This window comes from Henckelia pumila, chromosome 4, assembly GCF_033568475.1.
Source record: "Henckelia pumila isolate YLH828 chromosome 4, ASM3356847v2, whole genome shotgun sequence".
NCBI classification, from domain to species: Eukaryota; Viridiplantae; Streptophyta; class Magnoliopsida; order Lamiales; family Gesneriaceae; genus Henckelia; species Henckelia pumila.
The window spans coordinates 201,135,901-201,151,146 of record NC_133123.1 but is presented as its reverse complement, the minus strand read 5'-3'; positions in this window follow the sequence as shown (position 1 = coordinate 201,151,146).

The window sequence follows — 15,246 nt, the reverse complement described above, 5'->3', positions numbered from 1 at the left end:
GCTTATAAATGCCTTGGGCTTATAGGGTTCCGGGGCGTGGAACCTCCCGGGCTTATAAAGTGCCAAAGGCTTATAAATGCCTTGGGCGTATAGGGTGCCGGGGCATGGAACCTCCTGGGCTTATAGAGTGCCAAGGGCTTATAAATGTCTTGGGCTTATAGGGTGCCGGGACGTGGAACCTCCCGGGCTTATAGAGTGCCAAAGGCTTATAAATGCCTTGGGCGTATAGGGTGCCGGGGCATGGAACCTCCTGGCTTATAGAGTGCCAAGGGCTTATAAATGCCTTGGGCTTATAGGGTGCCGGGGCGTGGAACCTCACGCGCTTATAGAGTGCCAAGGGCTTATAAATGCCTTGGGCTTGTAGGGTGCCGAGGTGTGGAACCTCCCAGGCTTATAGAGTGCCAAGGGCTTATAAATGCCTTGGGCTTATAGGGTGCCGGGGCGTGGAACCTCCCGGGCTTATAGAGTGCCAAGGGCTTATAAATGTCTTGGGTTTATAAGGTGCCGGGGCGTGGAACCTCCCGAGCTTATAGAGTGCCAAGGGCTTATAAATGCCTTGGGCTTATAGGATGCCGGGACGTGGAACCTCCCGGGCTTCCAAAGGCTTATAAATGCCTTAGGATTATAGGGTGCCGGGGCGTGGAACCTCCCGGGCTTATAGAGTGTCAAGGGCTTATAAATGCCTTGGGCTTATAGGGTGCCGGGGCGTGGAACCTCCCGGGGTTTATAGAGTGCCAAGGGCTTATAAATGCCTTGGGTTTATAGGGTGCCGGGGCGTGGAACCTCTCGGGCTTATAGACTGTCAAGGCTTATAAATGCCTTGGGCTTATAAGGTGTTGAGGTGTGGAACCTCCCGGGCTTATAGAGTGCCAAGGGCTTATAAATGTCTTGGACTTATAGGTGTCGGGGCGTGAAACCTCCCGTACTTATAGAGTGCCAAGAGCTTATAAATGTCTTGGGCTTATAGGGTGCCGGGGCGTGGAACCTCCCGGGCTTTGTAGGTGCCAAGGGCTTAGGATGCCTTGGGCTTTAGTAGGTGTCGGGGCATGAAACCTCCCGGGCTTTGGATGCCATGACTTAGAAAGTGCTATGGGCTTTTCTAGACTGCCATGGTGGAGATATTGTCATGGGCTTTTAAATGAGTGCCCGGGCCTTGAAACTCCGGGACTTTAAAATACAGATGTCAGGGCCTTACTGCTAAATTGCATGCCCAATAAATTTTGACGGGAATTAATGCTAGATTGCATGCCCAATAAATAAATCCTGACGGGGCTTACTGCTAGATCGCATGCCCGAGAAATATATCCTAGCGGGGCTTACTGCTAGACCGCATTCCCGAGAAATAAATCATGGCGAGGCTTACTGCTAGATTGCATGCCTGATAAATAAATATGGCGTGGCTTACTTCTAGATCGCATGCCCGATAAATAAATCCTGACGGGGCGTACTGCTAGATCGCATGCCCGAGAAATATATCTTGGCGAGGCTTACTACTAGACCGCATGCCCGAGAAATAAATCCTGGCGGGTCTTACTGCTAGATTGCATGCCCGAGAAATATATCCTGGCGGGGCTTACTGCTAGATTGCATGCTCGATAAATAAATATGGCTCCAAATCAATAGAAGTCCAATACAATGTCAAGTTCATTAAACGTATGGCTCCGCATAAAAAAATTTATTACAACATGTCCTACATCCGATATTAATAAATTCCCAAGCATGTGAAGCATGTCACAATATGAGGGGCTATTTGTGAAAGAGTGGGTGCCCGGATGAGCCAACTTGTGGCTAAGGGCTTTTATGACTCTATGTATAAACAATCTTTTGTTTAATATAATTTACACTTTTATAATGGCATTTACTTTATCTTTTATCATATTATTATGTTGTGACATACTATAAGATGTTTAGATGAAGACCTTGAATATACTATAGTGTATGTAAGATGTGGTGGCACATGGGGATGGCTATCATGAAACACATCTTATAGTCACTGTATATTCTAAACAGTTCCTAGTCGATTGAACCGTCCGTTAATAAGGATAAGGATAGCTCGAGATTGAGACTAGCATTTGCGATGCCGAGTACCACGTTTCATTGGTATGGAACATAGAGATGTTCAAAGCATGCAAATGGATATTCATACGATGAATGATCGAACTACCCTATCCAGACTTTCCAAGTGGTTATCACTTATCGAGTGGATAAAGTGCGCGGTTTTGGTTGTACACCATTAGTCCTTACTACTTGAAACATCATTGAGACTCTATATGCTAGTACTGTACTTTGACTTGTTTACCGACTCTATTGGGGTCATCAGGTGTCGGGATTGGGTACAGTTACGACACATATAGGAGTCGATGCTTTGTTGTCAAGGATTCACCACATACTTGCTAGTGTGGATATCCTATGCAATCTGAGGAGATATTAGTGTGACGAATGTCTGGCCAGAGTACATGATGTGTTTTAAGAAATGGTTTCTTAGTAGCACATGCGATGTCACTATTTGATCTTCAAGATGCATTGCATAGTTATCGAATCTCGAACGACTCTCGATTTACCAATAGTTGTTGATTTGATCGGGATATATGGATGAAGGGACCGTACTGTACGCTAACCAAAATCTATTGGTTCTTGCAGGCACTATCAGTGATACCTAGGGAATCATGGGGCGATGTTGCTAGGCACTCTTACCATGATTCGATGGGCAAGTCGGAAATTGTTGTTCCGAGTCACAAGGAGTTGTGAGCCCACGGCTAGCTGTATCCCTGAACCATTGAGGGTCACACAAGTAATGGATTTTTAATCCCCGTTGAGATAATTAAATTTAAAGAGTTAAATTTAGTGAATAAAGAAGTGGGACTTCTTATTTAAGAGTAGAGGGAGTAAGATTTCCTAAAATGACATAGTGATGGACATTTTTGGAAACCACTGAATTCGGATTCAAAAAATTTATCTTGACTCTAAAAGATGCAGAAATGGTTTCTGTGCACATTGGTGAAATTGGTTTATCAATCTGAGTTACGATGAATTTTATATTAATTTCTGAACATGCGGGCTTTGCTTGTCAAAGGTAAAAATTTAATTGTTATTTAATTTTTACACGCACAATTTAATCGTGAAGTTTTGATACTCATGATATGGAATCGTTCCATATAAAATTTTAAAACTTCCGCTGCACCGGGTATCAATTCTGATTGATCTGAACACCGTTTTCCAACAATTTGAGGTCCAATATTTCGAGTTTGAGAAACACGATTTCATGTATAGATAATAAAATAGCATAAAAATCCTTGATAAAATGCGGAGAAGACATATTAAGCACCATAAGCATCGACCATTAGCTTTAAGGAGCCTAATCTTGCTAAATTAATATGCAAACATACAGATCATGTGCTCGACTCTCCTAGATCTTCGTGCTGGAAATTTTTGAAGGCTCAGTACAAATTCGGATGTACTGAATAATTAAGTCTCACATATTCCACAAATCCAAAGCAATATATACATGACTTGGCGAGTCATATCCCTTGACTTAATATGCAATCCTCTACCAATTATATACTAGTCCTAATATAATTAAACATTGTAAAATCAATACTTATCTGTTGTCGCAAGTCAAGGATGAGCAAGAGATGATAGTCTCCAATAGATGACCTCTAGCCATTGAAAAAGGCAGAAACGACCTGAAATCTTACTCATGATTGCATAAACATTTCAGAGAGGACCAACATAAAGTCATAAACCCGTATTCAACTCGTATCGGACTCAGATCCTTGCCAATGAGATAATGCTTCGGGTGCTGCCCCTTCACTCGAACGGCAGTGATAGAGGCAATTAATCGACCAGTTGGCGGGCAGAAGTAAGAAACCCGAAGTGCAGCAGCAGGGTAGTGATTAAAATGGCTCCAACACATTACAAACAAGTCCACAAACACTCCAAAGTCGAACCCAAGCAACCCCAAACACAGCAGCAAATCGAACGACCAAATGAAAATGCAAGAAACCTAAATCTGTGCAAGTTTGAAATCTGCTCACATTCAAGCCCCAACATTCGATTTAGCCCCAATCAGACATCATAACAACGTTAAATCACAAGCTAAAGCAATAAAAGCCAAGGCCCAGTCCACCCGCAGCCTCATGAATTCACCTAGAAAACTGCAGCTCACGGTATTCACCCCCTCGAGCAGCAATGGAATCGAAGGTGATGAAGCTGTTGAACTCGGGATTTAAGGAGTAAAATTGTTCTAAGAAGCAACAAACTCGATCCAAGATGCTTGAAAGAAGCAGCAAGAAACGATGAAAGGAGCCCAGAAAATTCGAAGTTACGCCTTTTCTTTTTTCAATTCGAATGGGGAGAGATAGGGAGAAATTGTCCCACATACGGCGCCAATGATGACATTCCAAAAATTTTCTTCGTCATCTTTGTGAATCTTCCGACTATCCTTGCCCGAAAATCATGAATAAATCGATTACGGGCGCTAGACGTGACCCCTCCTCCTAAGTCAGGCAAAGAAAAATGGGAGAAAAGATAGAGGCACGTTGTCAAATGTAATCAGGAAAAACCAATATATATCGTAAAAGCTTCCCAGTGATGTAGATCGTGGAAGACGTGTACTGGTGTCAGCCCACACATGAGAGGACAAGACCCATGATCTGATGAGATGTGTGGCCCATACTCTGATAATTCCGATAAGTCCCGGCCCGAGTGTAGATAGTGAATATTTGCGAGGCTCATATCCAATAATAATTACAAGACATCACTTACCACCAATAACTTGCTTGTTATCACAAATCCCAGTCTAAGTTCATATGAAAGAAATAAATATATCCCTAGATATCAGACAATATCTCGGGATATATCCCATGATATCAATTATTATTATTATTATTATTATTATTATTATTATTATATAAAAGTTGAGCATACTATAATAACTACCTTGATGACACCAAAATTATTTATTTCATAATTACCCTTTGCTATCAACTACCAACTAAATCTCTTCCACTCCTCCATGTTTTACTTTTTTTAAAAATATAAATATAAAAAACTTCTCTTTATTCGCTAGTTATTATTATAGTTAAAAGATATTTACAAACCGATTTGTATGATGGTGAAGTTTATTTGAAATATTCCACAAGTACCCACAAGGTTCGAATTCTCAAATTTTTCTTTTCATTATCCAATATCATCTCTCACAATATTCTCTTTCAATCCTTTTTATTTCACACAAATCAAAATAATCCCCACATTCAAACATGCTATGTTCATTCATAATTTTTTTTTAAAAAAAACACACATACACACACAATTTTTGCGTCTGTGCGCGTGTGTGGGGTTAGAGAAATTTATGCTATTTTTGGGTTCACTTTTTTTAATAGTTGCAAAAATGATCATTATAATTGAGTTTCGGATATTCATATCAAGCTCTTGAACCTTAATTAGTTCCAGACGAGCTACAAATTCATATTAAATCTAAAAATTATATTTTTTTTTACATCGTTTGATGTGCTAATTATTTGTAGTTTGAGCAATTTTCATAATATTAAAATACCAGTCCATGCTTTCATTTTAAAAACTAAATTACTAACCCAATATACTAGTATACATACAATTAAACATGGCCTCACGGTCGATAGTTAGAGCTATATCGCGTCAGGAGAAGATCTCAAGGTGTGGTCTCACCTCATCAACATGATGAGTGAAGATTGAGCGTGGGTGGTAATTGCTTCTTCCCCTCGATGTTTTTACTTTTAGCTAGTTTAAACTTGTTATATAAAAAGAAAATAAAACAATAAAAAAAGTAAGGCATTGATTATTCTGAGAATATTAATCGTGAACAACACGTTTTAGTGCCAAAAATAGTGTACATTAAGAATGAGGTGTGTTGTATTATTTATTGATATTCAAAAAGTTTTACGAGGAGAAGCTTCTTAGGGGGTTTTTGTAGATTTCTGAACCTCGTCAAAGAGATTTAATAAATAATAATTAAATAAGACTAAACCCAATAAGTAATTCATCGACTTTGTTAATTAATAGGACTAGTGACCTAAAGATATTAAATAAAAGAAAATTTCTTTTTTTTATTTACGTATGTTTGTCACTTTGTGATTTCGTTTATCTATATTTTTAGATTTCGACTTTAGTTCGCTATCTTTGTTTTTTTGTTTGTTTGTAATTTTAGTCTTTTTTCCAACGTAACCTCGATGTGACACCAATGCAATGTTGATGTGGAGTTGACGTGTATAGTGTCACATAAGCATTTTCGACAAAAAAATAATTAAAATTACCAAAAATGAGAAATGCTCGACTAAAATTAAAATCAAAAAACATAAAAAACCAAAATTATAAAGTATCAAAATTATCGGACCAAAATTGTAATTTTTCCCAAATCAAATAACTGGAGCGGGCCGTAATAGTGAGTGAGCTCGGACCCAATAAATTTTTGGGAAGTAACCCATCAACTATAGTTCTCAATTTGATTTTAAATTTAGAAAAGTAGTGATCCGGGAAAGCTAGTGTTGGTGTTTCTATGGGACTAATGATTTTTATTGAAGTTATTGTTACTATTGTTAAACACCTTATGTAAATTTCTAAAGTTTTTAAAACCATCATTTTAAAAAAGTCCAATTTTACCCATGAAAGAACTTCTAACTCTGTTGAATAAGTTATCTGTGATATCTTCTCTCGAAATTAAAATCGACGACAAATTCTTTAAATGTTAAAGGAAGATCCTGATTACGAGATCATGAAACTAACATCTATAAAATACGAGGAACATCAAATTTCTTGATCAAAAATAATGAAACTTGAATTCTAACGAGTAAATTAAAAAAGAATTAAAGAAATTGCCTTTTGATTTGATGTGGATTGCTCGTTCACATGCATTTTTTTCGGTCTCATCGTATATGGCAAAAGAGACCCCAAAATCCAAGAAATTGTCACGTGTTTACATACTACTACGTTATAGGTGGAAATTATCAAATACTAAATCAAGAAATTAAAATATTATTACAAATTATTTTACTAAATTTCCATTTCCCTGCGTAAAAGGGAAGAGAAGAAGGTAATATTGGATTCCTGAAAATTTTAATTTTATAGAAAAAAAAAAAACATAAATTGTGTAGTAGCATGGTTCCATTTTAAAAGATTAATTTACTAATCATGTTTAAATTGAATAAAACATGGTTAAAATTTTTTTATATATGATTAAAAAAACTTAGAAATTGGATCCAAAACACCCAAAAATGGTTAGTGGGCCTAATTGGGCTCGGAGGGTTCGGATGGTCCGAACCTAAGCCCTTAATAAATCGGATGATCTGATGGAGATCATCGGACGGTCCGAACTCGTATGGACAAATAGGGGTGGGCGTTGGGTCGGGTAATATCGGGTTCGGGTAGTTCGGGTCGGGTACCCGATACGTCGGGTTTCGAAATTCATTACCCGAACCCGGTCCGATCTTGTCGGGTACCCGATATTTTTGGGTATTTTCGGGTACCCGACTTGTGGAACATGTTTTTTTCTCTTTTTTTTTTCAATGAAAATGTTATTTTCATATTCTCAAGATTAATTCCACAAAAAAAAAACCAGCACTTACACTTACACAGATGAATTTGAAAAAAAAAATACAACTTTTTAAAAGAGGATTTCCTTCGACTCCTGTGGGCAGTGGCAGCTTCCAAAACCAAAAATTTTTCATTTAATCGTGAGAGGCTGAGACTGAGAGGCGGCCGAGTGCTCGCGCAAGAGTTGAGAGTTGATAGTGCTGGACCAAGTTGAGACTCGATCCCAATCCAACCAGCGAACAAGTATAATTGAAGTGACTCGTCGAGGAAGAAAGGGGAACAGGGGAAGAAGGGGAATTGTGGCCGTTCGAGGAAGAAAGGAGAATTCGGGAATCCCTAGCCGCTGGTGTATATTTTTTTATCGGAATTGCAAATGTATATCGGGCTTCACATAATGCAATTGCAAATTGCAGGCTTGCAGCCCATACTCCATTATATATATATAATATAATATAATTTTTTAAAAAATTAGGCATATATTGGGTAACCCGATACCCGATCGGGTAGCATATTTGCTACCCGACATCAACCCGAGATTCACATTATCGGGTTCGGGTTCTACCCGAACCCATTTTTTTCAATAAAAAACCAACCCGATCGGTCGGGTCGGGTACCAGATTGAAAGAGTGGGTGCCCGGTGAGCCAACTTGTGGCTAAGGGCTTTTATGACTCTATGTATAAACAATCTTTTGTTTAATATAATTTACACTTTTATAATGGCATTTACTTTATCTTTTATCATATTATTATGTTGTGACATACTATAAGATGTTTAGATGAAGACCTTGAATATACTATAGTGTATGTAAGATGTGGTGGCACATGGGGATGGATATCATGAAACACATCTTATAGTCACTGTATATTCTAAACAGTTCCTAGTCGATTGAGCCGTCCGTTAATAAGGATAAGGATCGCTCGAGATTGAGACTAGCATTTGCGATGCCGAGTACCACGTTTCATTGGTATGGAACATAGAGATGTTCAAAGCATGCAAATGGATATTCATACGATGAATGATCGAACTACCCTATCCGGACTTTCCAAGTGGTTATCACTTATCGAGTGGATAAAGTCCGCGGTTTTGGTTGTACACCATTAGTCCTTACTACTTGAAACATCATTGAGACTCTATATGCTAGTACTGTACTTTGACTCGTTTACCGACTCTATTGGGGTCATCAGGTGTCGGGATTGGGTACAGTTACGACACATATAGGAGTCGATGCTTTGTTGTCAAGGATTCACCACATACTTGCTAGTGTGGATATCCTATGCAATCTGAGGAGATATTAGTGTGACGAATCTCTGGCCAGAGTACATGATGTGTTTTAAGAAATGGTTTCTTAGTAGCACATGCGATGTCACTATTTGATCTTCAAGATGCATTGCATAGTTATCGAATCTCGAACGACTCTCGATTTACCAATAGTTGTTGATTCGATCGGGATATATGGATGAAGGGACCGTACTGTACGCTAACCAAAATCTATTGGTTCTTGCAGGCACTATCAGTGATACCTAGGGAATCATGGGGCGATGTTGCTAGGCGCTCTTACCATGATTCGATGGGCAAGTCGGAAATTGTTGTTCCGAGTCACAAGGAGTTGTGAGCCCACGGCTAGCGGTATCCCTGAACCATTGAGGGTCACACAAGTAATGGACTTTTAATCCCCGTTGAGATAATTAAATTTAAAGAGTTAAATTTAGTGAATAAAGAAGTGGGACTTCTTATTTAAGAGTAGAGGGAGTAAGATTTCCTAAAATGACATAGTGATGGACATTTTTGGAAACCACTGAATTCGGATTCAGAAAATTTATCTTGACTTTAAAAGATGCAGAAATGGTTTCTGTGCACATTGGTGAAATTGGTTTATCAATCTGAGTCACGATGAATTTTATATTAATTTCTGAACATGCGGGCTTTGCTTGTCAGGCTTGAACTTATGACTAATGGGCCCTAAGCTGTTAGCAGCCCACATTATAAATAAGTTATTGCAGTACAGAAATTACACACAACTCACACTCAAATTTTCGAAAACCCTAGCCTCCAGTCTAGGAATTTCGGCCGCACCCCGTCTCTCTGTCTTAGAGAATTTTCAGTCTGCGAATTTCGAATTTGCAGTCTGAATTAGCAGATCATATCTGTTCTATCTCTTCGCAGAAACTTCTGATAGACTTTCTAGTGCAGTCTATCAGAGGGATTAAACTTCTGTTCGTGGACCTGATTGAAGAATTGTTCGTTCATCAGTTCCTCGGATATACAACAAGAGCAGTTTAATCTGTTGGTGTCCATAATCTCGTTTCGAGATTTTAAGGTAAAATTTATATTGTTTAAATTTTATATTATCAATTTTAATCGTAGGAATTTCATACCCATATGAAATCGTTCCATATAAAATTTTAAAACTTCCGCTGCACCGGGTATCACTTTCTTTTTCAATCCGGAGAACGACCGTGTTCCAACAGTGGTATCAGAGCCAGGTTGTTCTCGGATTTTACGATTAAAATTTTATCGATTGTACAAAGCCTCGATTTTTCAGAAAAATAAAACGGAAAAGAAAAAAAAATAAAATTTTCGGGGCTGCCCGCTGCCCGAAGGCAGTGGGCAGCGCCGCGTGCAGCCCTGCGCGCAGCTTGGCTGCGCGCAGATGGGCTGCACGCAGCTGCCCTGCGCGAGCTAGGGAAAGCGTTGCCCTAGCCCACGCAGCTGGGCCGCATGGAGCGGCCCAGCGACGGGCGGGCAGCCCGGGATTGTCCCGGGCTGCCCAGAAATTTTTTTTTAAAAATTAAATTTTTTCGTGAATTATGAATTCTAGCCCAAAATGGTTTTGGGCCCAGTTTTTGGCCCGATTGAAAATTGTTTAAGTTGGTCCACGAGGCAATGGGTCAAAATTGTTTGAGCCCAAAATTTTTAAGAAAATTAATTTTTGGATAAATTTTGAATTTTGGAAATTTATAAATTTAATCCCATAAATTAAATCTTTAATTATTAATTTTGGTACAATTGATAATAAAATATGATTTTATGTATAAAACTGGATTTTATATGTAAAATATGATTTTATGGATAAACTAGATAAAATATGATTTTATATATAAAATAAGATTTTATGTATGAAATATGATTTTATCTATTTATATTTATTGCCATTGCATGATATCCAATAAATTAATTTTTGAATTAAATATTATTGGATAAGGATGATCGATTGCCATGACCAATATTATAGGTGTATGTTAGGTTGTTTACATTTTATTTTATTATTGATTGTTGGGTTTTATTAATGGGCCTGGTTTATGGCCCAAATTTGATTTTATCATTTGTAATAAAAGTGGGCCTGGTTTATGGCCCGTTCCCACCCCTAAAATGTATCCCTTTATTTGTCATAGTAATTTATTGTAAATTCACTAGAAATAGTGAGAGTTTTTGAAGATGGAGGTGGGACCAGCAAGCAATGATAAAGACTGAAGAAATGTAAATTGGAAGCACAATGTAATAGGATTGCATTGCATACTTGCATATCACCTAGGATTGGACTTAGACTCGTGATTGACAACCACGGGTCGATTAGTAATGGAATCGATCATCCTAAAATATAATATATGATATTATCGTTGTATGCATGTTTAGACTAAATTGTATGAATCCCGCAAGCATACAAATTTTAAATGATGAGACAAATTTTCAAAATTAAAATCCCTCATTTTAAATATGATTTAAAATTGATATCAAGATAAATAAAGGAAATTTAAATATTGTTTAAATGTTCCTACCTTCCATCAACGATCAATGTATGAGATGCTACCCGCGGATACGGTCCGGCTCATATTATTGGGGGGGCCCGTTCGTCGGAAAGCTGTACATTGGATCGACACATGTTGTAAGTTGGATGGAACTCCCATGAGATTGGCTCATATTATTGGGGATCAACATGACGACCGTCCATCACAACTTGATATTGATGGGTCATCTTGACATGTCACAATAAACGGCGTCATATTATTGGGCCCTTATTGGACATGAGGTAAAAACATGGAGGTTGCTTTGGAAGCAATTGGGCTCTACCTTTTGAAAATTATGGTTGGCTGATATTATTCGGGACTATAGTTTGTCAATTGGACTCCATGTTCCCACTAAAGAAAATGTTTCTCGTTTTCACTAGAGGGTAGTGAAATCGTTAAAATAGTGGGAGTGAGATTCATAAAATAAATTTCGCCTATTTTATGTCTTAGTAAATTAATTAAACAATCACTGATTATTGTCTGTTTCTTTTCAGTATTTCATTAAGATGAATTCGCGCAATCCACTATTCTCTATTCTCGAACAAAATAAACTGACTGGCGCAAACTATACGGAATGGTTCCGTAAGTTGAAGATTGTCTTGACCTCGGAGAAGATGTTCTACGTGTTAGAAAAATCTCCTCCGAAGTAAGCACCAGCTGATATAAGTCCGGAAGAGTTGGCCAAACTTGATAAATGGTGGGACCATGATATCAAGGCCAAATGCTATATGCAAGCTTCGATGTCTGATGAACTCCAGAGGCGATTTGAGGATACCGTGAATGCTGCTGGTATTCACGTACAACTCAAGGAACTTTTTGGGGCTCAATCGAGAGCTGAAAGATTCGCTACTGTAAAAGAGTTAATGACGTGTCACATGCGTGAAGGGACTTCGGTCCGTGATCATGGGGTACGCGTGATTTGGCTCATTCAGAAGTTGGTAACGCTTGATTTGGTATTGGAGCATGAACTCAATGTGGACTTATTACTTCTCTCTCTTCCTTCATCGTTTGACGGTTTTGTGGTGAATTTCAATATGAATAAGATAGAGGCCTCCCTTGAAGAGATGGTCAATATGCTTGTAACTTATGAAGCCACTTTAAAGAAGGATAAACCGGTTCTCTTGGTGGGCTCCTCTTCTTCTGCTAAGAAGGAGCCAAGTACATAGGGTAAGAAACGTTCTGCCCCATCCAAGAAAACCGGACCCGAGAAGAAGAACAAGACAAAGACTTCAAACATGGAAAAGTCCAAGGATGTTTGCCATCACTGCAAGAAACCCGGTCATTGGAAACGTAACTGCAAGAAATATCTAGAGCAGTTGCGAACTGCGAAGGGTATGTTTTATATTGAAATAAATGTTTCACTTAATACTACTTCTTGGGTATTGGATACCGGATGTGGATCTCACATTTGCAATGATTTGCAGGTGATGACAAGAAGTCGCAAGCTTAGAATGGGTGAGACCCAGCTGAGGCTCGGAAATGGTTCTAGAGTTGAAGCCAAAGCTGTGGGAGACGTTTATTTAATTTTGCAGAACGATTTTAAGTTACTTTTGAGAGATGTTTTATTTGTTCCAGACTTGATTAAAAACATTATTTCTATTTCTATGCTTTATAGAGATGGTTTTTCTTGCAATTTTGTGAATGGGATTTGCAATATTTACAAGAATGAATGTTTGATTGGAAATGGACAACTTGAAAACGATCTATATAACTTAAAATTAAAAGACGTTCCAATAAATTATGTTGATAAACCGGTAACAACGAACAAAAGAAAAATCGATAGTCAAAACCCGGCAAACCTTTGGCATGTTAGGCTAGGTCATATTTCATCAAGGAGGATGAACAAGCTAGTGGGAGAGGGCATGTTTGATATTTCTGATATTAACTCTTTACCTACTTGTGAATCCTGCCTGAAAGGAAAAATGACTAAATCTCCATTCAAGGGGAAACCTGAGCGTAGTCAAAATCTGTTGGATTTGATCCATACAGATGTTTGTGGTCCATTTAGAATTGGTACTCAATTTGGCCACACCTAATTCATTACCTTTACTGATGATTATTCAAGGTATGGGTATTTATATTTAATGAAATATAATTCTGAAGCATTTGAAAAGTTCAAAGAATTCAAGGCTGAAGTAGAAAACAAACTAGGCAAAAGTATTAAGGCACTTCGATCGTATCGTGGTGGAGAATACTTAAGTGCCGAGTTTTTGGACTATCTAAAAGAGCATGGGATTCTCTCTCAGTGGACTCCTACTATGACACCACAGCTGAATGGTGTTTTGGAGCGTCGTAATATAACCTTGTTGGACATGGTTCGATCCATGATGAGTTTCACTGAGCTCCCACCATCGTTTTGGGGCTACGCGCTTGAAACGGCGGTTTTGTTGTTGAACAATGTTCACACTAAAGCAGTAGATAAAACACCATACGAGTTATGGAATGGCAAAGCTCCTAAGTATTCGTACTTGAGGATTTGGGGATGTCCTGCTTACGTGAAGCAAACAGTGGGAGATAAGTTGGATAGTCGATCCATCTTATGTTATTTTGTGGGATATCCGAAGAATTCAACCGGATATTATTTCTATCATCCTGCTGAAACAAAGGTGTTTGTTTCAAGGAATGCCACCTTCTTGGAGAAGGAATTCTTATTGGATAAGAAAGGCAAGATGATGGAACTCGAAGAAATTCGAGAAGAACCCGAGATACAAAATAATGATCCTATACCTCAGGAACCATTGATTGACACGCCTATTACTAGAAGATCCGAGAGGACTTCTAGGCCTCCTATTAGATATGGTTTTCTTCTTGAAGGGGATCAAAGTGAACCCGGCATTGGATGTGATCCAAGAAACTTCAAGGAAGCAATTTCTGATGCAGATTCGAATTTATGGTTTGAAGCTATGCAGTCGGAAATAGATTTGATGCATACAAACCAAGTTTGGACTTTAGTAGATCCTCCCGATGGAATTGTTCCAATAGGGTGTAAATGGATCTATAAGAGAAAACTTGGGTCTGATGGAAAGGTACTGACCTACAAGGCACGATTGGTGGCAAAAGATTATACTCAAAGACAAGGAGTTGACTATGATGAAACTTTTTCACCAGTCGCAATGTTCAAGTCTATAAGAATTCTTATTGCCATAGCAGCATGGTATGACTATGAGATATGGCAAATGGATGTGAAGACTGCATTTCTTAATGGAAACATTAAGGAAGAAATCTATATGATGCAGCCCGAGGGATTCACATCCATGGGAAGCGAGCATAAGGTATGCAAGCTTCAGAGATCAATCTATGGTCTCAAACAAGAATCAAGAAGTTGGAACCAGAAATTTGATGAAACAATAAAGGATTTTGGTTTCATCTAGAACCCGAAGGAACCATGCGTGTACAAGAAAGTAGTTAAGGATGCGGTAACATTCTTAGTACTTTATGTTGATGACATCCTACTCATTGGAAATGACATAGGGATGTTGCAGTCAACAAAGATATGGTTATCAGGTAGATTCTTGATGAAGGATTTGGGTGAGGCATCCTATATTCTAGGGATACAGATCTATAGAAATAGATCTAAGAGAATGATAGGACTCACTCAAGCAACCTACATCGACACTATATTGAAAATGTTTTCAATGGATGAGTCCAAGAGAGGACATCTACCTATGTGTCATGGAGTTTCTCTATCCAAGTCTATGTGTCCCAAGACTGACGAAGAGATAGAGAAAATGACACATATACCATATGCGTCAGCCATAGGTAGTATCATGTATGGGATGATATCTAATAGACCGGATGTGGCCTATGCTCTGAGTGTCACGAGCAGATATCAAGCCAATCCCGGTCAAATGCATTGGAAAGCCGTGAAAGATATTCTTAAGTACTTGAGAAGAA